The sequence below is a fragment of the Trachypithecus francoisi genome, unplaced genomic scaffold, assembly GCF_009764315.1.
Source record: "Trachypithecus francoisi isolate TF-2019V2 unplaced genomic scaffold, Tfra_2.0 Lachesis_group17, whole genome shotgun sequence".
Lineage (NCBI taxonomy): Eukaryota > Metazoa > Chordata > Mammalia > Primates > Cercopithecidae > Trachypithecus > Trachypithecus francoisi.
In genome coordinates, this window is record NW_022681462.1 from 32,478,676 (window position 1) to 32,505,561 (window position 26,886).

The 26,886-nt window shown below is 36.7% G+C and overlaps 1 pseudogene; it reads right to left on the reverse strand.

Moving 5' to 3' along the window:
- Positions 1 to 4,883: 4,883 nt before the first annotated feature.
- Positions 4,884 to 26,886, reverse strand: part of LOC117062819 — a 47,140-nt pseudogene continuing 25,137 nt past the window's right edge.

Below are 26,886 nucleotides of genomic sequence, written 5' to 3' on the forward strand. Positions count from 1 at the left end.
TGACAAAAATGCTTTAGAGTGCTCTATAGTTCACATGATTTGATAGCTATGTACATTTTTTAAAATTTGAAGAACTCAATTTAACCCTAAACATTAGGTATGGTTTGAGACATTTGCTAATTAAAGGAAGTAAAATCTAGCATTTAAATGAAATAAATTGATATGAAAAGTCAAGTACAGCTTGACAAGTTTACTTCCGTTATCACTTCATGCATCAGTTTTAGTTCTTTTAAAGCATTTACACATTCCCCATGGTACTGCAATTCTAGGACTAGAAACAGGCACATGCTCAATAGGGCACCACTTGGAACTTCTAAAGATACTACACCAAGTACCCTTTTCAGATTTACATAGGCTCCTAATGTTTCATTATGTTTCATCTCTGTGCACATATACTCAGCTTGCTTTCTTCTCATGTAGTAGATACCATCACATCTTCAGTTTCCTCTCTGCCTCTGAGTAAAACAAATTCCAGGGGCAGACTTAAAGGTAACCCCCTCAGTTACCAGTTTTCTCAGTAGCCTCAAACATTGACAGTTCCTACTTAAGGATTTTAAATTTATGCCCCTGAGGGAAAAACCAAAGGAGGGAGGAGTAAGCTAATTATAGATAATCAGAAGTAATTCCTGCATATTTTTTGTGTGCCAATAAGTTTACGTGCTTCTGCAATCTCCACCCCAACCCAGTGGGACAGGTCCTTTTTAAATTCTAGTTTTTCAAAGGAAACAAATGAATTTTGGCCAAGTAACATGCTCAGAGATGCACAGAAATAGTGAAACAGAGATTAAAACCTAGGTTGTCTGATATCAGAACCTCAAGTCTTAATTTCTACATTACAATGCATCAATAAATAATTAAACATTAAAAAAATCTTACCTACCTCTTAAAGATGTTTTATAGCTTCTGAGGTGGTAAATCTGGTGCATAAACCATAGCATTCCTTTGATACTGCCTTTGGGTATCTCAAATCCTAAAGATGAAAGTTACGTGAAAGAACAGACTTATCCTGTGCTTTGAGGTTTCAAAGTGTGACAACATTTCCCTTAGTTTCTCTCATATTTCTACTCTCCAGGGAATATTGTTTATACTTTTGCCTTTAAAAGTGTGAAGGCAATTTCATCCCCATTCCACTCTGCCAAGAATGGTAAGTGAAATTGAGAAGATACTATTGGATATTGATACTTAAGATTTCTTGGTCACTACATAGCAGATGAAAGGCATTGTCATCTCATTTGTTAATGAGGTGGATGACAAATTTGCTTAGGTCCCTTGATATTAAGATACCTAAAAAGCTGAGCATTGGCAGGAACTGTTTTTCCAATAATTGAGAAAGATCTGCTTAAGCCAATCTTACATCATCTACACTCCAGTGCACTTTGTAATCAAATAGAGTTAGTTTAAAAATTCATTTACTCTTTTTCTTCCAATAACAGGTATTAGAGATCTCCCCTGTAGTCTCTCCAATAGATGTCAACTCCTATGTTCTTCATTACTGAATAAGATGTTCACAACTACTGTACCAGTCAGGAAAGCTGAATTATGCTGCAGTAATAAACTGTTTCCATTTTTTATGCATGGTTTATTCAAGAATATGTTCATTTTAGGTACAACCAAAGGAAGAAGAGCCTTGAATAATTACAGGTAGAGGAAAATAAACAGAAAATTTAAAAATAAAAAATGGGTGCAAATGACAAAGAGATCCAAAAAAATTGTATCAATGAATCAGTAACCTTTGTTGACATTTAAAATTTTAATTTTAGAGAATCTTAGCTATGGGAGATTAAGGAAAGAATTCGAGATAAAGAGTTCTCCTTAGATGTGGAGATAAATGTAGCTAGATGTCACAGCTAGAGAGTAGTTAATTGCCTAATTCTACCAAGAGGAACTCAGAGAAACAAGCAATCACTATGGGACTGGGATGAAATGATGGTGAATGACTCATTGGAAGAGGTAAAAATTCAAATGGAATTTAAGTTTGGTGAAATTATAAAATAATTAATTGAAAAGAGGAAAAGCACTACAGGGTCCATACAATAAATAAAGGCCCAGGAGCTGTGTGAGAATAAGTCCATACAATAAATAAAGGCTGGGAGCCATGTGAGAATAAGGTAAGGATATCTTATTCTCAGGTAAGGATAAAAGTAAGGATAAAGTTTAGCTACACAGATAAGGATAAAGTTGAGCTAGACTGAGAAAATGACTGCTGACTTCCAGCCTGTGTTGGCTGGGTGCATTACTTTCAATTGGTCATTTTAATTATTTTCTAACATGAAGAATGAAAGTGTTAAATTTTTACTTCTTTAACTCTACAATAGAATGACTTTTTTCTTTGTATTTTATGTCTTCAGAACCTCACGTTTCTTCTGAGCAAGTTGCTTCTCATTTTTAGACTGCTATAATCTGATGGTATCTGAAAACATCTAAATGCAGAGATGCAAAATGTGTCATTTAGCTGATTCCAAATACAGAAAATTATTTATCATTTTTTTCTATATTTATGTTCCTTTTCTTTTTGAGAACTGTGTTCTTATTTAGGTATGTGTTAAAACCCAGAGACCACAGTAACTATGAAGAATTTTAAGTATAAAATACCCAATGAAAACCACCTCCAGTGTTACTCTGGCTAGCCACTAATAGCTCTAGGGTAGACAAAGAAACAAATTTCAGTCTATTTCAAGAAAGTGCAAGGCTGGGTGCGGTGGCTCGCACCTGTAATCCCAGTACTTTGGGAGGCCAAGGTGGGCGGATCACGAGGTCAGGAGATCGAGACCATCCTGGCTAACACGGTGAAACCCCATCTCTACTAAAAATGCAAAAAATTAGCCAGGCGTGGTGGTGGGCGCCTGTAGTCCCAGCTACTCGGGAGGCTGAGGCAGGAGAATGACGTGAACCTGGGAGGTGGAGTTTGCAGTGAGCCGAGATCACACCACTGCACTCTAGCCTGGGTGACTGAGCGATACTCCGTCTCAAAAAAAAAAAAAAAAAAAAAAGAAAGAAAGTGCAGAAGGTTCTAATAAGCAAATAAGCAGACTCTAACAGTAATATCGGAAATATAGATATATATATACACACACACGTTTATGTATAATATACATAAATATATAGAATTAGACAAAGTTGTGTTATAATTAGTGTATATTTGGACAGCAGAGTTAAAAATGTCTAAAATAGTTGCAAATACGTAATCTGCCATCAGATATTCCAGGCTAAGTATATGGACTCCAATGGCAAATAATTTGGGAAGAATGATAGAGTGAGATTGTATTCCTAGACTAGTTATTCATCAGCGGACAAAACCCAAAGCAAACCAATAAATTTGATTGTCCCGCTTCTACATTTAAGCAGTTTGGGCTCAGAAAGTGATATCTTCATAACTGGCATTTTGACATGCTGAGAGGCCTTGGAAGCTGCCTCAGAATCAAGGTCCTACAGACTTGTCTCATTCTCCTGATAGAGAGGGACTCTCTCTGGAAATTTTCTTATCTGATCAAGAAAGATTCTTTCCAAAATAAATGCAGTTGCCTTAAATCCTCTCCCTAAGGATCTTGTTGAATAATCAGGAAATATCAGCCACAGAAGAAAAGAGACTGGGAGTCATCGCTATGCCAGAAAGACTTTTCATCTGTTCTAAGGGAAGCTCCAAACGATTACCTGAGGAACTCTGTATAATAAGACAAGCTTTGTTTTTGTGCAGCTCTACCTCTCACCATGAAATTTGCCTTCCACCTCCCAGTTTCATGGATTTCTCTCCTACGAGGAGAATATTTAAACATCAAATATCTGGTTCCTCTTTGAGTTAATATTTTGTATGACCCCCCTATGCATATGGGTGCACATTAATAAACTTTGTATACCTTTCTATTGATCTTTTGTTAGCAAACCTTCAGAAAGTAAAAAATGTTTCCCTTTACCCCTACAAAGTCTGAAGTGAAATATTGGATCTGGCCTCTTTCTATGAAGATAGATATGTGAGACTATGAAAAGACTCAATCAGGACACCTATTACGTCTAGTACCTTCCTTAATATCTAGGTGAAACTGTCCTAGGCATACTTCCTTCTATCTTTTTCCCCTCTTTTTAAAGACAGGGATAGGGAGGAGTGAGTTCACAAGGTCTTCCTCTAGGTATGCATTTTACCTTTTGTAGTGTCTGCCAATTTGAACAATTGTGTCTGTTGTAGGTTGATGTTGATATAATAATTTTCTACTTCTTATGTATCATATTTTTCTATCTTTTTGCATGCCTAGCATTCTTTTAATGTCAGAAATTTGAAATTTTATGTCTTTGGGTGATGGATTTTTTATATTCCTATATATATTATTGTGGTTTGTTTTGGGATATAGTTATTTGGAAGATATTTGATCCTTTTGAGTTTACTTTTTAAAATCCATTACTAGCTATGTTACTACTTAGACAGAAAGCTTCTGGTTAGTTTATTCAGTATCCCAAGGATTATAAAGTTTGCAGTTCTGGGTGATGGGCACCATATGTGAGTATTGGATACTGTTCCCTCTGTCTTTCCTGGTGGCTCTTTCCAAGATCTCAGGTATTTTCTTTTATGCGTCTGTTTATATTGCAACTGCTTTCAAATAGAAGGGACCTCGGGTCCTCCTTCTACAGCAAGTTTCTTCTTCAGAATTGAGCCAGGGCTGAAAAGGCAACAGACCTTTTTCTCAGGGAAGGTCATACTACCAACCTCAGCAGGATTTCCTCCAAAAGTTATGCTCCTTTTGTTCAGCACTTGGCACTTAGGGAAAGGTGAACAACACCACCAGCCCAGACTCATCAGGATTCCCACGCAGCCACTGCTTTAGTGCTTCTTTGTCTTCATCTGCTTTGGGGGAGCTGACCCTCCCAGGAAGGCAGATAGTGTAGAGGATACGCTAGCCGTTTGACTGGGGTTCACTTCCTCCTTGTTGCCCCATATTTAACAATTCTTGGGTCAATTCTTCCTCCAGCTTCTCTAGTTCCTCTAACAGTTCACAATCACCCACATCTTCTCCAAAACCCACAGGTCAAGAAATGCATCTGAGATCTGCTGGACCACCTCCTGCTAGTCTGTGATGTCATCCATCCGTTCATCTACCTTGCCAGTGTCCAGGTCCTGGTAGGCCTTCTTTATGCCTCGGGCAGCTAACTACAAGGTATGAAGCATGTTTGCATTGGTAGTGGCATTCTCAACGGCTTCATGCTGAAACTCCAAGGGGGATAATGTTCCATCAATTTGTGCCAGCTGCTGTTCCAATCTTTTCTTCCTCTGTAAAGCCCGCAGAGCAGCTTTCTTATTCTTTTTTTTTTTTTTTTTTTTTTTGAGGCGGAGTCTCGCTCTGTTGCCCGGACTGGAGTGCAGTGGCCAGATCTCAGCTCACTGCAAGCTCTGCCTCCCGGGTTTACGCCATTCTCCTGCCTCAGCCTCCCGAGTAGCTGGGATTACAGGCACCCGCCACCTCGCCCAGCTAGTTTTTTTTGTATTTTTAGTAGAGACGGGTTTCACCATGTTAGCCAGGATGGTCTCGATCTCCTGACCTCGTGATCCGCCCGTCTCGGCCTCCCAAAGTGCTGGGATTACAGGCTTGAGCCACCGCGCCCGGCAGCTTTCTTATTCTTGAAACCATGGTTCTTTGATAGTCTGTTCTCAGTGCTGCTAATAAACGATTCATGTTGAATCATCTGCTCCAGAAACTCCTTTTTCTTGATTACTATCTTCTCTATCTCCTTCAGTTTCTATATTGTTTCTTCAGGGGTTTCACTCCTCTTCTTCTTCCTCAAGATTTGCTGGCACCACTCATGGCAAACTTGCCTCTCTAGCCTCTGCTTCTGCGCATCCTCCACAGTTCTGCCTCGTGTTGATCATTATTCTGTCAAATACTCAAGAAAGACCTTCTGCAGGTCTATGGACTTCTCTCTCTGAATATCACTAGAATAACCTCTCCATGCTCCTCTTTCTTTCTGTTACAAAGTCTATCCTCCTTGGTCTCCCTGGATTCCACTTCCATATTCTCAACTCAGAGAGTCTGCAAGACTCTTTTTAGATTCTGTTTTCTTGTGCTGTGTCCTGGAAACTCTCTTAAGACAATGCATTTGGACAATTTTAGGGCTCTCTCTTTTATTTCCTATATCTCAGGGAAGACTTTTCTTTGTTTTTTGATATATCTTGTTTTGAATATTGTTGTTTCATATCATTTCCCCCCCATTTTGAGTTTACTTCACAAGGAAAGTTTATCCTACATCATCTTGGCCAGAAGCTTCCCTTTTGCTTTACAGGTAGATATAATTTCCACTATTCCCTCCAGGATAGAATATTGATTGTGATTTACTATCTGACTGGCAATGAAGAGAGGCAGTTACACAGCTTCCATTTCGACAGCAGCTCTTATACAGGGCAGTGACCAATTTTTGAGTTCCACCAAATTCTTTATAGTTCATTTTCAATATGCTTTTGTGTACATGGAAAAATAACTGCCAGTTAAGTTTGTGGATAGAGCAGACACACTGAGGCCTCGGCATGCATCAGAACTTCATTTATTATCTGTTCCCTTATGTTTTTCCCATTAGGGAGCCTAATGATAATTTTGGACCCTGAATAGAGTATCAGTCTAATTTCTGTGTCCAGTCATCCTCAAAATGTTTGTGTATTTCTGTTTCCAAGTATGCCCTTCCCTAAGTAAGTGACAATTGGATTATTCTGTTCTCAATGCTGCTCATAAGGATACACCCAAGACTGGGTAGTTTATAAAGGAGAGAGGTTTAATGGGCTCACAGTTCCACATGGCTGGGGAGGCCTCACAATCATGGCAGAAGGCAAATGAAAAGCAAAGTCACATCTTACATGGCAGCAAGCAAGTGAGCTTGGACAGGGAAACTCCCATTTATAAAACCATCAGAGCTCATGAGTCTTATTCACTGCCTCAAGAACAGTATGGGGGAAACTGTCCCCATGATTCAATTATCTCCACCTGGTCCCACCCTTGAAACATGGGGGTTATGACAATTCAAGGTGAGATTTGGGTGGAGACACAGTCAAATCATATCAGCAATAGATCCATTTGGGGAAGTACTATGGGAATTATTGTAACATCATTCCCCCCAAATACTCTCTGTCTACTGTAGTCAATTGGTACTGGATCTGAAAAACTGTCCATAAACAGAAATTAATTCAGAAATTCTGACTTATTTGTGTATGGTTGCCTTTAGCCCCTGAATAACTATATGTGACTTCTTTGATTCTATCCACCTCATCCCTACCTCAGGGTTTCTTAACCTCAGATACGTGGATATTATTGTTTGCATATTTCTTTCTTGTGGGAGCTACTCTGTGTATTTTGTGACGCTTAGCAGCAACTTTGGCCTCTACCATTCTGATACCAGCAGCATCATTCTGCCAAATTGACAGCCAACCATATTGCTAGACATTGTCCAATTTAGAAAACTTTTTTCTGATTGAGAACCACTTTCTAGGGACTTCAAGTATTTTTAAGAATCTTTATAGGCCTCTCAAATATGTGTCAGATTATGTCAAATCTTCTTCAATTACCTCTCAAATAATCCTATTATGACCAGTCAGCCTTCTATCTACCACTTGTTTCCTGTTTTTCACAATCATCTTTATTGCCAATTATGCTCCAAATGTTTTAGTAGCATTTCTTACCGTCAGTATGGGAATGTGGAAGATGGCCACTGAGTTTCTCAGGAATGAATGCGTACTTTTTATCAGCACTGGGGTAAAATGAGTATTCTCTAGTCCCTCCCATGGGATATATTCAACTGGTGAGTTTTCCAGTCTTATGTTGTTTATCCATACCAGCATTCCTATGTCCATTTTTTCCATTTTATGCCATATCAGTTTTGTCATTTCAATTTCACTTTGTTTGGGCATCACCTTTCTCAAACTTCCAAAAACAATATGTCAATTTCATTTCCTAGCACATTGCCAAGATGTTAAATCTGTATTATGAGAGAGCACTCTCATATCCACAAACTCTTCTTTAAATTTTGTATTCTCTTATCTTCTTCCCACAATCCAGTCTCTTCAGTATCTAACCCTAATTCTAACAGTAAATGTTGGCTGAGCCCAGCAGCAAATTCTAGGTATAATCTCCTACTTATGGTACACCCTGCACTTTCTAGCTTGGTTATCTTGTAATTTAGTTTCAGTTATTGAACTTGCAGACTGAAGGGTGTTACTGTGGGTAAATTCTAACGGGGGTTTATAGTTTCTTGCAAGACAGCAACCTGTACATTGATTGCAAGCAAGGAAGGCACTCTAGCAATTAACAGAGAGTAGTGGGCCTTTAATATGGGTCTAGAGTCTTCACAAGTATCTAAACATTCAATAGTTTGAATTGCATTTACCTAGATAACCCTATAATATGCCTCTGAGTCCACTTTTACCTAATCAGGACCCTGGTTTTAGTAAAGTAGGCATTCATTCCGAGTTTGAGAATTAAACCCTCTTGATAGTTTTGCTGCTACTATTATTCTTAAATCCTGGGCTTGATTCTGTGTTTTGTCTGCTCGCCAACTGCAGTAAAAGAGAATTTCAGTAGAAACAACCAAGGAGCCCCTCTAGTTTCCACTCTTAGCTTTTAATTGATGACTAACTACCCTTAGCCTTTTCTTTATCAAACACATCGTAAGTCCTAGTAAGAACCATTCAACTCCACTTTCCTAATGACAGTTACTTCCCCAGAATTTCTTAAACACCTGAAATATGCCCCCATTAGTGTGTATGCCCAATATTACTTTTGCACAATGGAAAGCTTAATGATTACACTGCCAGAGCATGCAAGGCACTAACAGTGTTACACATTCTACCAGTGATGGAGTTTTTGTTGCTTGCAGTATGGTGGTTAATCTAGCTCTAAATTTGTGCTTTCAAGTAGGCTTTCTCAGTGATTTTTGGCATCACCTGTCTAACGTAAATTTCTCTAAGAAAATTCTGAAGCTGAGATTTGTGGGGAAAAAAAAAGATTCAAGTAAGGAATGCTTCTGGGATCAACAACCGTAGGAGAATGAAAGAAGTAGGACAGAGCAGAAGGATGTTGAACCGTGATGAAGTCACCACAAATCCTTCAGATGGTTCTGTGGTGAATTCTGGCATGGAACACTCCTACAAAATTCTTTACTTAAAGCAAAGGAGGCAAGTCTTTTAATTCCTACATTGACCCATCAGTGGATGTAGGCTGCTTCTCATAAATGTGGTGTAACCCTCACCAAGTCAGCTTTCATTTGTAGAGTACAGTTACCAGAAAGGGACTTGGTTGACATTTTTATGCTGTCAACATCTCCAGAATCTTGGAGAATAAGCAACTCTGTCCTAAAGTGGAGAGTGGTATCTCTGTGTTACCCCCACACTCATTATGTTGCTTATACCAACAAATGAAGATGTGACTGTAGAACTTCCCTCACAGGCTTCAGTGAACTAGATGATTTTTTATTTTTTATTTTTTTATTTTTTTTGCAGGGGGAAGGGTGGCTTCTTGGCCTCTAGACAGATGACTTCTTTCCTTAAGGACTCAGGATCAGCCCTGCTTAAAGACAAGGTGAATGACTCAAGAGTATTGCTAGTGAGATAATTGGCTGTCTCCCCTCTGCCCCCGACCCTGCTAGTTGTGTTATTGACTTCATTCCAGAGATTGCAATTAATCAGTGATGTTTCTTCTGATGGCTGGTATAAATAGTGACTTTCCTAAGTGGCAACTCGAGAACATTTTATTCTGAAGTGACCTAAAAGGCAATAATGTGAGCTTGAGAAATATAGCCTGTATTGTTGTGGCCCTGAGCATTTGCTACCATAAATAATACATGATACAGTCTTTCACATGGACTGTAAATTATTAAATTATGTGTGATACTTCTGAATTTAAATAGAACTACTAACTAGATGCAATAGACTTTGTACACACGCACACACACCCCACTTCCCTGATAACAAGTAATGCCTGCAGTAGGAGACAGTGTGGTAGTAGATGAACTAAGATTTTTAAAATGTTCTATTTAATTTTGTGAAGAACTTTTTAAAAAGTGAAAGTTCATTTAAATGGAATATGTTACCATTAGTACTTTTACTGGCACTTCCTGTCTGTGCAGTGGAAATTATTGCCCATTTTCACGTTCATATAGGGATCAGTATCTTAAACTAGACCTGGAAAACACGAGTTATATTACATGCCAGTGTTTCATAGTAGTTCTGCCTTAGTGGGCCAGGTCATGCCTAATTACTGATTTTTTTTTTCCATTCTCGTTCTTTTGCCTCCATTAAACCCACACATTTTTTCTTATGCCTGCCCCTTTCTTCTCCCTTTTCTCAATACTCTATTTGCCCATTTGCCTTAATGGATTGATTAACAGGTAATAGTACACAATACATTTGTTATCACTGTGGTAATTTTATTTATTGTGTATAAAATATTCTTGGCAATCCGAACTTTTTAATCTTGTGGGCTATACTCACCAAGTTCATTACTAAACACAAACCATATGAAATTATAAAAAGTGAAAATGCAATAGCTGCCTTTTAATTTTTGCATTTTTTTACAAAACTGCTGAATTTTGATGAAAATTCAATATACTATAATTGTGAAACACTGTGGAATATTTTCTCACCTGAGAGATATTTTTATATTCTATTACCCTCATCCACTGAGGTAACAACAAGAAAGAAATTATTTAGTTTCTCTAACATATACTTTCATATTTTTTACTTGATTGTCCCAAATTCCTGTACTCTTTCCTAGCAAATTGTACTACTCATTGTTTTATTCATATATTACACCTATGAGCATTTCACACCTTACTGATTCTTCCTTTGCTCAATTTCTCTTTACTCTTTCTTCCTAAAGAGAACTTGCTTAGTCTGTGGGAGTAATCCTTATGTCACCTCTTGCCAGATGGAAACCTAATTATCCTTTTCTCTGTGCTTTTACAGCAATTTTCTGGTGTTTATCCAATATAACAGTCACTTTTATTTTCTTAAATGTGTTCCTTTGCCTGTGTAACTTGAGAACAAAGAATAGGTCCTTCCGATACCACATTTGTCACAGTATTTTGTGAAATTTTTTGACCAATGACATTTTGGCTTCAATCAGGGATGGAAAGTAGATGGGAATGGAAAACCCCATTGGAATGATGCTTTTATTTAGAGAGGTGCATTGTATACCAGAGGGCATGGTATACTGGAGTGGTAGAGCAAATGAGAAAGCCCTGGACTTGGGATCAGGAGAAGTTGCTCGCAATGGTTTCCCTAATATTCTCACATTGTATACTTCTAGGTTTGCTACTTGAGTCCTCTGACCCTCATTTTCTTTATCTGCTGAGCATGTCATCTTTATGCTTTATAAATTTATGACTTAGATGTAGCAATTATAAAGTGAAAGCCACACGTAAAGTGCATGAGAAGAAACTATGTAATGGTTCAGAGCACAGTCTTTAGAGACATACCTAAGTTTATATCCATTCTCTTTCACGCATCTTAGGCAATGACTTTAGTCACTTCCTCCCCACCCCAGGTGTTGGGATAGTCCACTGGAGCCAACCTGGTCATGAGAAAGAGCTTGGAATCTAAGTCTGTAAGGGTTGGCCTGGCATAGGGGTGGGTCCAAAGTCAGGGAGATTGAGATCAGTTCTGGTGGTCAGGCAGGCTTGGAGGCTCTGTGGATACCAGTCTGGGGTGCGGCATAGGCCCAGTGTTGGGATATGAGGCAAAGCCTGGTGCTCAATTTCCTCTCCATCCCCAAGCAGAGAGTATCTTCTCTCTGAGCTGTGCCACTTGGAGTTTGGGGAGGGTAACAAGGATAATGTTGAAAGTGTTCTTCCTATACTTCTCTATGCATCTTCTCTTATTTCTGTGCCACACCCAAGTGCTGTAATCTCACACTTCTTGGGAAGATATTTTCCTATGTGGAGAGTAGTTGTTCAAGATGATGTGGCCTTTTTGAGTGGGGGCAAAATGAGTACTGGAGATCCTCTTCTACAATCTTGCTCTTTAAATGACTTTGAGCATTTTTATTAGCTCTACAGAATTCTAGTTTTTCTCAGTATAGGGATAATATGCTCATCACAGATAGTTCTAAGTATTAAATAAGACAATACGAGCACTTACTGAAGTGCTAGTATATAGTAGTGCTCAAGAAATAACAGTGGTAGTTGAAGCAGGTAGTACTGGTGGGCTGTAATTTCAGATGACATTTGGCTTAAGGTAAATAATACAGGGAGGCCAGCAAGTGACAAGAAGCACCTTATTTATATTAGTTCATATATGAAGTATCCACATTCCAGTCATAGTCATGTTTATGTAAAAAACCTCTTTTTGCCTTTATCTTTTAATTAAAAATAAAATTTTATTAAATGAAGGCATGTAAAGCAAAACTAACATCCTTAAAGCATATTTTTAAAACAAAATTTAAAAATGGTAATTAGGTACATTTTCAGAAATCATGAAGTATTATCAAACTTCCTCAAATTATCTGTTTTAATTTAAAGAGTGAAACCAGAGGCTCGTCTCACTTATCATTTGACTTCATATAAACATTCCGAGGTTTCATTTCTAACGTGTTCTTCATAAACGAGGCCTCTCTACTATCAGTGATTGATCTCAAAGCAGAGAGACAGGAGAATGGTAGAAAATTGCAGTGCCTATCTTATGTGGCCTCCTGTTAGAGTTGCCCTTAGGTTTTCTTGTATTTTGAACTAACATCAAAAACAGAAAGATGGGCATTATATTTGAATTTGCTTCAGCATCAACCTCATAAATCCTGCACTTCTCTTTGCCCAGTAAGAAAACAAAGACTATACATTGGAGAAATAGGTTGGTGAAAATCTTTGTAGAAAGTAGGTTACCTTATAAGTTAGAGCCAAGGATCTTGACACATCTTTTTCTTAATTTCTTGTTGTACTTAATGTGATAAACCAAGAACCTATGCTGATACTGTTGACATTTTATAACTTGCCACCATGTTCATAACCACTCAGAGAAATTAACAAAAAATAAAACCAATGTACCTTATACACTAAGGAATACCAAATTACAGATTCCTATTCAGATTATAAAAGGGGGGAATAGTTAGAAGTCGGTGGATCAATTAATAGCTAGAAGTCAGGGCAATTTAAGGCAGAATACCACCCCAGTGAAAGAGATGATTTGGGGCAAGATGTGTTTTTCAATAATTCTTAATTAGATGCTCTGTAGGTAACTACATTTTTACTTATAATTGCTTTCTTTTTCTTTTTTTGAAAGAGAATCTCACTCTGTTGCCCACGCTGGGGTGCAGTGGTGCAGTCATAGCTCACCACAGCCTCAAACTCCTGAGCTCAAGTGAACCCTTCCTGAATAACTGGGACTACAGGCATGTGCCACAACATTGGCTATTTTTTTTTTTGTAAAGACTGTGTCTCACTGTATTGCCTAGACTGGTCTCAAAATCCTGGACCCAAGTGATCCTCCCATCTGGCACTTACAAAATGCTGGGATTATACACGAAAGCCATGGTGCTTGGCCTATGGAATTTTTTCCTATGATGCCATCAGAGCAAGAATGTAACAAAAACACCATTACTTTCCTAGGTAGAAAAATTTTAGTATAAATGATTGTGAGTTGCCAACATAGGCTGGTGCATGTGCCATATCACCAGTTTCACCAGATGGTACATAGCTAAGCCTATATAATAAGGTGGTGTAATATCATATGTGGCCCTGGATATGTTTAGATGACCACGTGGGAGCTACAGTTGTATTTTAGCCTCCAAGATATTCTTTTTTTTTTTTTTTTTTGAGACGGAGTCTCGCTCTGCCGCCCAGGCTGGAGTGCAGTGGCCGGGTCTCAGCTCATTGCAAGCTCCGCCTCCCGGGTTTACGCCATTCTCCTGCCTCAGCCTCCCGAGTAGCTGGGACTACAGGCGCCTGCCACGTCGCCCGGCTAGTTTTTTGTATTTTTTTTTAGTAGAGACAGGGTTTCACCATGTTAGCCAGGATGGTCTCGATCTCCTGACCTCGTGATCCGCCCGTCTCGGCCTCCCAAAGTGCTGGGATTACAGGCTTGAGCCACCGCGCCCGGCCCAAGATATTCTTAAATTTTAATTTTTCTCAGACTTCTTAAGGAAGAATCATGTCAATTTACCTATAACTTCACAAATTACAGGTACTCTTTGGACATATTCATGAAACAGCCCTTATATAAATCTGTATTTCCATAATGATATATTAGAAAATAAATTGAGTGTTTTCTACTGGGTTATGCATTTTGATTTTAACTGAAGTAGCAGAGGGAAATCTGAGATGGCATTAAAAAGCTTAGGGACATTAGTAGGTTGGAATGACAATAAAATGCTTAAAAATAATAGTATATTTACCATCTTCTTTTCTTAATTCACCTTCTGCCATTGGCCTAGGCTGTTATAAATACAGCATCCACTGAAGCTGAAGTAATACTTTATAACTCCTGTTTTGTCATGATTGAGGGAAAGGCTGAACACATAAATGATAGTACCAAGTATACATTAGATGCCTTGCATTGTCATTTAAATACAATTTGAACTGAATTTTGCTAAATTATTTTTCCTTTCATTTGCAAAGCTGGAGACAATCACTTGGAATTATTTGCTGTTTTTGGCATAGTATTGGCTTCTTAATCCTGATTGCCTACACTTTGCTTCTAAAACAGAGGTTGGGTGAACTGGATCTTTTCTGTCTTCAGTTTTTCTCTTCTTTCTTTTGGTCTGCACACACAATTATGTTCAACAAGAATTTTGGACGGTTTAAAAACGTGAATACACAGGAAATGTTAACTCTGCACACCCGGGTTGCTCAAACTGCATATCCCAAAAAAGGCCTGTTTTCAGAGCTGGCTTTTGACTAACTCCTGGAAACTGAGCCCCTGAAATTTTTTATTTGATGAGTGCTTTTGCAAGCCTAAGGCTTTGAACCACAGTATCTAGTATTTCCAATAGTTTTTACTAACAATATGACACATGGTGAGCACCTGCTTTTTCTTTGGTGTTCCTGAGCTTGAGTAACTGAGGTCAGTTTCACTGGTGCTGCATGCCTACAGGGCTGACCCTCAGTAAAAATCCTGGACATCTAGACTAGGGAGAGCTTCCTAGGTTGGAAACATTTTCCATGTGTTGTCACACATTATTGCTGGGAGAATTAAATGTGATCTATGTGACTCCACTGGAAGGGGACACTTACAACTGGTTTCCTGCAGACTTTGCCGCACACACTTTTTCCCTTTGTTCATTTTCATCTGCATTCTTTTCCTCTCATAGGCAGTAAACACAAGTATAACACTTCTAGGGTATCATCTAACCTGAGAGTGGTCTTTGGGACCCCTGACACAGTGGGCTATTCTCCAGATTCAGCTGTAGCGGTGCAAACATAATTTGGGCATCACAGGCTATCAGTTGTAGATTTCTAGTCTTTTTATGCCACCTGTTCCTCTTCTTGTCCTCTTATCATTAATCAGATAAGCCTCATCTCAGCTCCTTATTTTTTCCATTATTCTATTCTATTCTATTCTATTCCATTCCATTCCATTCCATTCCACTCCACTCCACACCACTCCACTCCTCTCCTCTCCTCTCCTCTCCTCTCCTTTCCTCTCCTCTCCTTTCTCTCCTTTCCTCTTATCTCCTCTCTTCTCCTCTAGTGAAATCAATGAAGGCTACAAAAAATAATTGTGAGAAGAAAATATTGGAATCAGTGAAATACCCCAAATTGGTCATTGTTAATAATTTCCACTTTTGTCCCTCAATTCATTCTTGCCATTCTCTCTTTTGGCTCTCTCTCCCCACCAAATCAAACTGAAATCCCTTTGCCTGGCTTCAAGACAGCAAAAATCTAGTTTTCCATCATCCGGTCTATTTTATTTAACACTATTTTGCAATTATAACTTCTTCTTTTGTATAAGCTTAGTTTGTCCACTTTACTATTCCCACACTATATTCATTTATTAGCTCAATTATACACTCAGCTACTCTCTTAATAAAAAACTCATTTATTTAGTAAATTGGGTGCACCATACACAGAGTTAGACTGTATTATAAATATACAAATAAAAACACAGATATCTTGCTTTTATGGAGTTTACAGACATTTGATAAATGTACAAATAATTAACTCCTTATAATTCTGAGAATGTTTTAATGGAGAAGCATACCTTTGCTTAAATCTCCTCATCTACACTTGTATTATTTCTTTTCCTATTATGCAACATCCTCCTACCTACAACAATGGAATAACTATAAATAGATGTGACATTTGAAATTATTTTAAGAAATACTAGAAAATTTATATACTTTGGCAGTATAATTTAGAATGAGTTCTCATATATCCATCAAAGTGGGAGCTAAAGGAAATCTCTTTTAAAGAGACACAAATCTTTTCAGGCATCTTCTGCACTGTGAGATATCTCTTCCCAATTTTTTCCCCTATCACATTAAATAGAACCTAGACAATACCCCTCACCCAATGGCCCTCTTTGAAATAAGAATATGAGCTGCAATTTTTTGCTCCATATGTGTTAAGAAAATGAAGATGTGCTTTATAATTTTTTTTTACCACAGATTTTGAAACAAAGTAGGATCTTATTGTTCGTGTGTGTCTCTACTTTTTGTTCTTTTTTGTTTTTATTTTCTGAACATTTATTGTTTTGCTGCTTGTCAAATTGTTAGTACTTATACTTAATGACATTTTACTTTCTGTATAAGATCAGTAGTATTGTATGTGTATAATTCAGCAACTCAAACTCTGCTATAAACACACATGTATACATATGTATACATACACACTCACACACTGATAACATATGTTTAAACAGTTATTTCTCATCTAGCTATAAGAGGACCAATGGAACTAGTTCATCATATCCCTTATTTGCTCCCCAAATACTTCCAGAAATTAGGAAGTTGGCTAGCCCTTGGTATTCTGGCAATCTCTCTGTGTAGTCTAATGTAAGTTTTTGTGTAATACAAAGATAAGTTAGGATTACATTGAAAATTCAGAATAGGACACTCAACCCTAATATATGATTACTAAAGAGAACTTCACATATATGTTGAACACTTCCAAAAAGAGTAAAATAGCAACTGTAAAGGGAAGAGACTTGAAACAGTTCATGTACTTATTTTTAAAAGTTCACCTTGCAATATGAATAGGGCACCGTTATCTAAATTTTACAGATGAGGAGACCAGGACTGCCCTCTATGACAGTGAATGTTAAGCCCAGGGTCACAGCAAAAGTAATTAGAATAGATTGAGGCCACTAACTCCAACATTAGTGCCCCTTGCATCACAAATTACCGCCACTTGAGGATTCTTTTTACCTTCATGATGGCATTTCTATCGTTATTTCCCACTCTGAGTATTTGTTTTCAAATACATATCACTTTAACTCTATTACAGGAGTTTTGAGTAAACAAACTTGTTAATTTCTTATAAAAATCTCTCAATATATCAGATTATTGTTAATAAATATTGAGTTGATGATTGAAAATTCTTATTTATATTATCATTTGTTTTAAATATAATTGGAGATGGATTAGGGAAAGACAGACAATAACTTGAAGGAGCATGAATGGACAGTAATTAATGAGTTATTAATTGATAAAAGAAAATTTGCTTGTGAATGTCCTGTCTATTTAAGTAACAAGGTTGAAATAAATTGAACATATATAAAGGAGCATAATATTTAATCATATAATTATAGTCCAGCTGTTAAGAATTTGGGAGTTGAATCAGAGAATCCAGATTCGAATTAGAATATCAATCATTCTGTAGCTGAGGGACGTTGAGCAACTCACAAAACATCTGTAACCCTCAGTGGAGTATCTGAAAAAGCGAAATAATAATAGTATATTGTAAGGATTAAATGAAATAATGAATGCTAACAACTTAGTCCCCTACCTGGAACATAGTAAGAACTTAATTAAGATTATGTGTTATTTTAAAATTATATATAAAATCAGACTGAATAACAGTATTCATTGTACCTGCTGCAAAAACCCATTAAGTGCACTGTCTCTTTTAATCCTTTACAACAACACCATAAAGGAATTATTATTAGGGAGGAAAAATCACTCACTAAAGGCTTCATATGTGGGGTAATATATGGCACGGTTGGCTGGTTACTGAAGTCAGGCTTCATAAAATAGTCTTAAATCCTCTGCTCAGCTTCCCCATCATTCAAACAGAGGCAATGAAATAACAAATACATAAGTTCATAGTTTTTATTAGTGCCCATTTAGATACATATAAATTTTCTATTTACCATGCTACATTTACATTAGTTATTATTTTTGGCTAAATTAAATGCCACATGACCAATGTTAATATTAGTTTGATAAATATTTCACTCTATTACATATATCATGGCAGTTTCTATTCACTTTGTGGGGAGTAGGGGTAGGGAGAAGACCCACCTGCAAGTAAATGAGGCTGGTGAGAGATTGTGCCAAATTCTCGAACTTAAGAGAACTGTTGTCAAAATGGGACCTGAGACTTGTTACTTTGACATTGTGAAGCACAATCGTGAATGACATTATGAAGCCCAACAGTGACCCTGGATGATCAAGGTCAGATTTCAGGATCAGCCAGGCAATTGCATAGGTCCCCTATTTAATATTCTCCAGAGGCAGAAACCGGCTATTGTACAAGCTGCAAATAAATTATCATTTTAGCAACTCCTTCCATAAAGTAACTGAAAGATTCAAACGTGATGAGCAAAATTTCTCAAATACTATGACCCAATATAAAATTATTTGGAAAAATTGATTTTGTTTATTCTGATATTTGATAAAATCAACAAAACTAAACCTTTACTTAATATACATTCTTCTTCTTACTGGTCGTATACAAAGGCCCACCAATAACTTTGGGGATCTTGAGATGGGTTAGCAAAGTCCAAAATTCAAGGAGGTGGTAGCTTTGTAAGAGATAAATACAATAAACAATAACAATACTAGTGTAATAGAGCCAATGATGGGACACTCATATTTGAGTAGGAAGTCATTCTGTGCACAGAGTGGTGTAGAAATATCTTCTTATGTAGGTATAGTGAAAGATGATAATTAAAATTTGGGAGGTAGCAGAGATATTATCATAAAGGACATTCAGTTCTAGGGAAGGTTTTCAGGAATGAAAGTTTCTCAAGGAATGGTAAGAAATTCCACCTGGTCTGAAGTGAAATACTCAAACTTATGGCAGTGTCACTAAAAACATTACAATTGTTGTTCCAGTGTCTCTTGTGCTTTTGATGATCCTATCCAAAGCTAAGTCATATTTCTGACTAACTGAAACTGTATCTTTGCTTCTCTCACTCAAATTAGAATATCTCAGTGCAAGTGAGTAATGTGAATCTACCCTACTTCATTTAAAAACAGGTAATATACCCACAAGCCGAGGATACCTGGTAATATATCATTTAAATCTCATTCATGGCCATTTAGTACCTCAATCTATTAACATTGCCAATGATACCACTCTTCAGAGAGTTTGCCTCAGTTGACATGTTCAGGGGCAGAGATGAACACGAGGAATGGCTATTTGTGCTGGTTTTCTGAACTTATAGCCTTCAGACTTTCCAAATGGCTCTTCTCTTTAATGTAAATGTTCATTTTGCAAGTTGTCCTGCATATCTACAAATTGTTTTTCTGCCATGCTCACTAACATATTGCTTTCACATCAAAGTTGAATGCAATTCTCAGGTGCACTGTTATGTCCCAGTAGTGGGTCTTAGAAAAGAGAAACATATAATTACTCCTATTCTGGTGTAAATTTTCAAAATGATACACAATTAATGAATTGATCTGGCAAACTCCCCTAAGGAAATCCACTCCTCAGAGTGCTCATTAGCTCTCCAGAATTCAGCACTGTTTAAGCACCTTTTCTTACTAAATAGCAGCTCCCCTAGGGTAAACTCTATTATGTTTTTCATTCCTAAATTGCTTTAGCAACAAGATTTGTATATGATAACCCCGGAAAGTCCATTCCATCTCAGCAAGTAGATGCTGACAATGTTACCTTAACCTGTTTGTGAGGACTGGGACATGACATTTGCTCTTGTAGTTAGGGCACTGCAAATTTCATCCTCATCCTGTGTGGAAACTTTGCCTTTTCTGTCCTTCTCACTCACTCACCGATTTTATTTATTATCCTGATTTCTTTTAACAATAAATATCTGTTACATCAAGCTTGTCCAACCTGTGACCCATGAGCTGCATGTGACCCAAGATGGCTGTGAATGTGGCCCAACACAAATTTGTAAACTTTTAAAAACATTATAAGACTTGTGTGTGTGTGAGTGTGTGTGTGTGTGTGTGTGTATAGCTCGTTAGCAATTGTTAGTGTTAGTATATTTTATGTGCGGCCCAAGACATTTCTTCTTCCAATGTGGCCCAGGGAAGCCAAAAGATTGGACACTCTTGTGTGAAATGCTCCTCCTGTACTATCAGTCATATCCGTAAACAGAATGTTTTCAGTTACAATCTTCCTTGCATTTTGACCTCATATTTATTGGAATTTATGCCAACACTTCTAGCTATGTAAGGACTGTATGTTTAAAATAATATGTTCATATTTAATCTCAAATTAAAGATGATGCTGATGATAGAAACTTGGCTATATTTCAAATATGATGAAATAAGCAGGGCCAAATGTGTAGTCAAATGTCTTTCTCCTTAGCACAATAAACAAATATTTTGAAAATCCATTACATTTCAGGGGAGTGGAAAGCATCAAATATGTAAAAAATTGACCCTGGACTTTAAATGACTGAATTAGCAAGTTGTACTTTCCAGAGATTCAAAAAAATCAATAGTAATAATAATACACATACAAAAGAAAGTAAAAATAAAAATACTCAAATAAGAGTGGAGCTTTGGAAATAATTTTTCCACTACTAAAATCTCATTAAGTAGACCATATATGTCCTTGCCCAGCTCAGAGCTCAACATACGAATATAGGTTTTTGAAGTTGAGGAGGAAATTTAAGGTGTTACTAATCTGTTTTAATTGGTCATATGAAAAATTGACTGTGACACCACAAAGAATCTTCAGAATATGTAGAAAACTTGTCAATAACAAAAGTATCTGTAATGTAAAAACCAAAAACTACAACACAAAAATATCCATGATTTGACCTGAAATATAATACTTGATCAGAATGTTTCACAGGAAGCTTGCCCTAGAAAATCGTAGGTGGACAATCATTTAAATATAGTATAGATATTACTATAATCTACATAATTTAATAATTGTGTGTATGTAAACATATATATTCACAGACATAGCAATGCTCAATGCATGATATTACATTTGGATGGTATTTAACCTTATCTATAGATTATCATGCAGAATCATAGCAGTTGAACTTCACAACAGTTTTGTAAGAAAGACCAAATATTATTATTATTCCAATTTTATAGATGAAGAAATTGAGATTTAGAAAAATGTATTTAATTACAGTGTAGGTGGTTCTTCAGATCGAATTCTTGTATATAGAAGTATGTTTAATACAGTAGCCTAGTCACTGATTTCTACTTCTTGCTAATGGCTTTCAAAAGATGCTGTATCTATAGGAGTCATAGTATGGGTGGGGGTGTGTTGAAGTACTTCCACAGCGAGACCATGATTTAAAAACTTTGTCATCTTATTTTTTCAGCCTGTGTATATTTAACTCTCTACATAATTGCCATTTTCAAATGTTTAATAAGTCAATATAGCCTTCCATTCTAGTATTCTTTTGACATTTCCGTGATGTTTAATAATTCTTGTGCTTAGATATACAATGGGAAAATTATCCATCACCTTATCTTAGAACAGAGTTTAAGTTTAGAATCAAAAACTTTTGAAAAACTGCTTTACTAATTTCTCCTAACATAAATTTCTTTAAAATTACTTTAACCAGAGTTGGAACTAATGGAACTAGTCAAGTCTTTAATATGAGATACTGCAGCTCCATTAAAAAGAATCAGGGACTTTACCAAATGGTAATTAACTAATGTTATCTATCACATTAGATAAGCTAACAAAGAAAAATCTCGTGGTGATTATCAGCAGAAGCAGAAAAAGCATTTCACAAAATCCAACAATATTCATATTAAAAACTCTTAGTAAACTAAGAATGAAGGATAGCTTTCTCAACTTGATAAAGAACATCTCCAAAAAACCTGCAATTAATATCATACATATTGGTGAGAAACTCAAAACTTTTCCTTTAAAATCACCTAACAGAAACATCTAAACTGATGTTTGACCAAACAATCTGTGCACCTTCACCTGGCCAAGTTGACAAATAAAATGAGCTAGCATAGCCTAGTTACCATAGACAGAGGAAAGAATTTGGGGGTTAATTAGTAAATAACAATAAGCCTAACTTAAATCCTTTCTTTCTCTAGCATCCCCTGTTCATTCAAAAGTTCAACTATTCTCTCCCTGTGTTATTTTCCTCTGCTGTATGAACATATTCAGTATCTCTTTAAAAATCAGTTCCTTTATATACATGTCCTCTAGTTTTTGCTTGTTTTCACTTTCCAAGCAATCAGTAAAACCATGTCCATAGCATGCACCTGCACTGGTACAAAATAAGCCTCCACCAATGGTTGAGAGTTATTAAAGTTCTCCTTTCTTTCTATGGTTTTAATCATTATAAAGATGTCTATGTTTCTTCAGATTATATTTATTGTTCAGTTGTCTTGAAATCTTGGACTTCTAATTCTTCCCTTTATCGCTGGCTGTTGCTTATGGTGGATTTTTTCAATTTTTTGTTAATTTGTTTTTAGGTAAATGTTGAGAGTTCCTTTTACTGTTGGGAATTCCTTGCAGCCTAAGTTGTAAAAATGTCACTCCACGGTGCTAGGAACCGCAGTAGTATTAACAACTTGGGAAAACTATTTTTGGTAGTATTTTTGCTTGTGATTTTCTGCCAAAAATATTAGAATAAGTTTAAATCTCTAATGTGTATGACATTTTGGGGTCTTCCCGGGATAGTACATGAGTCATACAAGTGGAAGCAGAGACCTCTATAAAGCCAGCATTGTATACCGAAGGGCTGTCCCATGGTGAAACACTGGACTAGTCACCAGAGAAGACAGTCAATTAAGCTACATCTCTAAGTCAGTGGTTTACAAACTTGACTGCACATTAGAATCACCTGGGTGGCTTTCAAACAAATGTACAATAAAGGAACAAAAACCAGGATGTGTAGGTCATTTCTAGCAGAGTAATTAAATCAGAATATTTGTTGGCACTAACATTTATGGAAAAATTCACAGGAAACTCCAATGTGCAGCCAAGTTTGAGAATTACTATTAGAGGTGATCTTCTCTGAGAATCTAGAACCCTAGTGTTCATTATAGTTTTTCTTTGTCAAACTGTGGTTGAGAAGACATTAGACAATTTGTTGCTGCAAAATTGCTACAGTGTTAAGACATTTATGACATAGAGGCTAGAATCTGTGCTTTACACCACAGTAGCCATTTACGTGGTTATTTCAATCCAACTTTAATTACTGGTTAAAGAAATCAGTTTCTCATTCATGATAGCCACATTTCAAGGGCTTAATAGACACGTGTGTTTAATGGCAAATGTATTGAATGACACAGATATAGACTATCCATCATTTTTGAAAGTTCTATGGGACAGTATGAAGCTAGAAAGCTAGAATATCTTCTTGAGGCAGTTGGCCCTATTACTCTGGAAAATTATCCAAAGGATACTGTTAATTCTCAAACGTAACTTTTGAACAAAATTGTAATTAAGGCATATGAGACAAAATGATCTTAGTTTATTTCCTTTATTATAGAACCGTTACACAAGATTTTATGTCCTTAGGCTTTCTACATGATTGCAGCACGTTGAAGTTTCTCATTTTACAGTGAAGTAACCCAAGAGAAGTTTAGAAGCTTCTCCAAGCCCAGGCGGCTAGTTGAAATAAGAAGAGGTAAATTGCAACCAAGAGAAATGAACCCAGAGCTGGGCCTACTGCTCCACAGAGTAACCATGTGCAGGTGGGTATACCAAAATGCGCAAACACTGTTTCAGAGTGCCTGGTGCTAAGACACAAGGACTGCTTTTGTTCCTCTACAAGCCCAGCATGCTTTCAATGATGTGTAGATGGAGCATCTATAAAAAACAAGGTGGCATCAAAAATTCTGACTAGGCTTGCCCATAGAGTAAGATCCTGAGGAGTCTTTGACATAAATTAGCTCAGTATTTCCAGAGCGGCAGCACAGTTACCTCTAGTGTACTATTTAGCATTGCAATAAATCAGTGCTTCTTTGTTCCTTCAGCTCTCCACAGCCTCCATGGACTGAAGCAGCGCAAGATGTTTATATTCTATTCCAAATGCACATGCTTCTACACAGCTCATAGTTATGAGAATGTCTTTGGATATTCGTGGAGTTATCCATCAAGTAGAAGAAGTTCAATACTGTTTGGTAATTATTATCACAGAAACTCAAGTAAATGCCAGAATAGGGTTTTTAAAATACACTCCTTTGGAACACTCTCTCTCCGATTATCTGAGTCTTGGGCAAATCATTTCTTTTGTAATTCACATTTTTTATTAACTTTGACTCTTCAGTGATTTGTTTGAAAAAGTCACTACAGAGACATTTAATATAATAGGTGCACTCCCCACCAACACATGTATATATTTCTCCCTTAAGATAAAAAATAAACTAGTAGTATTCATCAACAGGAAAATATTCAGATTTCTTTTTTTAAAAACCCAAATCTGGTGACTGATTTTTCAAACTTTATGTCAAAAAATGGGCAGCCATAAATTCATTGAACAAAATTATTTATTTATTTGTTTACCTATTTAACAATTTAGATTTAATTTGATTTGTTGTTAAGCATGAAAGGTCCTTTCCTATCTACCTGGAAACTTTATTTGGGTGTTATGAGCCTCAGCATCACCTTTAAAAAATATACTTACTCTCAGGAAGGTTACAATGTTAGTACAAATCAACATCAATGGCTTTCTCTTGCCACCGTCTTTTAGACTACAAGATGAGGACTTTGATGTAAACTACACTGAAAGCAATTCTTTTGAATATCCAACAGTTTAGCAAATACTAGTTGGTTGAGAGTAACATACCACAGTTCTCAAAAAAACCCACCTCCCCTAATAGCACTCTCAAAAGATACAAAATAGAAAGAATTATTTGAAATATATGCTTTAGCCCTCCTTATGTAAGTGAGGAAGAAAGGGCCCACAGATACATAAATGGTGAACAAGAACAAAAGAAAAGATGTTCAGAATCATTACTCATTAGGAAAACGCCAATCAAAACACCAAAAAACCTATTGTATTTGGCATTTTCATTAGTTTTTGTTTTGTTTTAAAGTTTTTGACAGTTCTCTGTCAAGTCCTCAAAATTTATTTTGAAAGTTTTTTGACCTGGTAAAAGAATCTTAACATTGCGACTCACTAAGACCACAGCAAGTATCTTTTTCCTCTTCAGCTAAATTTGAATGATATCATTCTGGGATTCATGACCTAATTGCTATGTAACTAACTCAAATTAGGCAGTCACTTGCAAAAGCTATGATGAGACAAAAATAAAGGAAAACAGTTTCATTTTTTCATATCACAGAGGTTGTAAATTGATAGTTTACATTCCCTATGTAACCCACAGTTATACTATAGGCAACAGCATGGTTGTTTTAAAACTAAGTTTTACCCCAAATTACCCTGGAAGACAACCTTGGCAATACAATTTAGGACATAGACACAGGCAAAGATTTCATGCTGAAGATGCCAAAAGCAATTGAAACAGAACCAAAATTGACAAATAGAATCTAATTAAACTAAAGAGCTTCTACACAGCAAAAGAAACTATCAACAGAATCAACAGCCTACAGAATGGGAGAAAAGTTTTACAAACTGTGCATCCAAAAAGTTCTAATATCCAGCACTATAAGCAACTTAAATAAATTTACAAGAGAAAAACAAACAACCCCAATAAAAAGTGGGCAAAAGACATAAACAGACACTTCTCAAATAAGACATGCAAGTTGCAAACAAACATGTGAAAACAAGTTCAACATCACTGATCATTACAGAAATGCAAATCAAAACTGTAACGAGATACCATCTCCCACCAGTCAGAATGACTATTATTAAAAAGTAAAAAAATAACAGATGTTGGTGAGATTGAGAAGAAAAAGGAACACTTATACACTGTTGGTGGGAGTAAAGATTAGTTCAATCATTGTCGAAGAAAGTGTGGCAATTCCTCAAAGAACTAAAGACAGAAACACCATCTGACCCAGCAATCCCATTACTGGATATATAACCAAAGGAATATAAACCATTCTATTATAAAGACACATGCACATGTATGTTCACTGTAGCGCTATTCACAATCAATCTACACGCCCATCAATGATAGACTGGATAAAGAAGCAAAGACATGGAATCAACCTAAATGCCCATCAATGATAGTCTAGATAAAGAAAATGTGGTACATAAACACCATGGAATATATGCAGCCATAAAAAGAAATGAAATCATGTCCTTTCCAGGGACATGGATGGAGCTGGAGACCATTATCCTTAACGACTAACACAGAAGGAAAAAACAAATATCACTTGTTTTCACTTATAAGTGGGAGCTAAATGATGAGAACACATGGACACATACAGGAGAAAAACACACTGGAGCCTATTGCAGGGTGGAAAATATGAGAAGGGAACGTAACAGGAAAAATAACTAATGGGTGCTATGCTTAATACCTGGGTAATGAAATAATCTATATGAAAACCCCCCAAGACACAAGTTTACCTGTGTAACAAACCTGCACATCCTGCGCATGTACCCATGAACTTAGAAGTTAAATAAAAACAAGTGAAGTAACTCAGGAATAAAAAACCAAACATCATAGGTTCTCA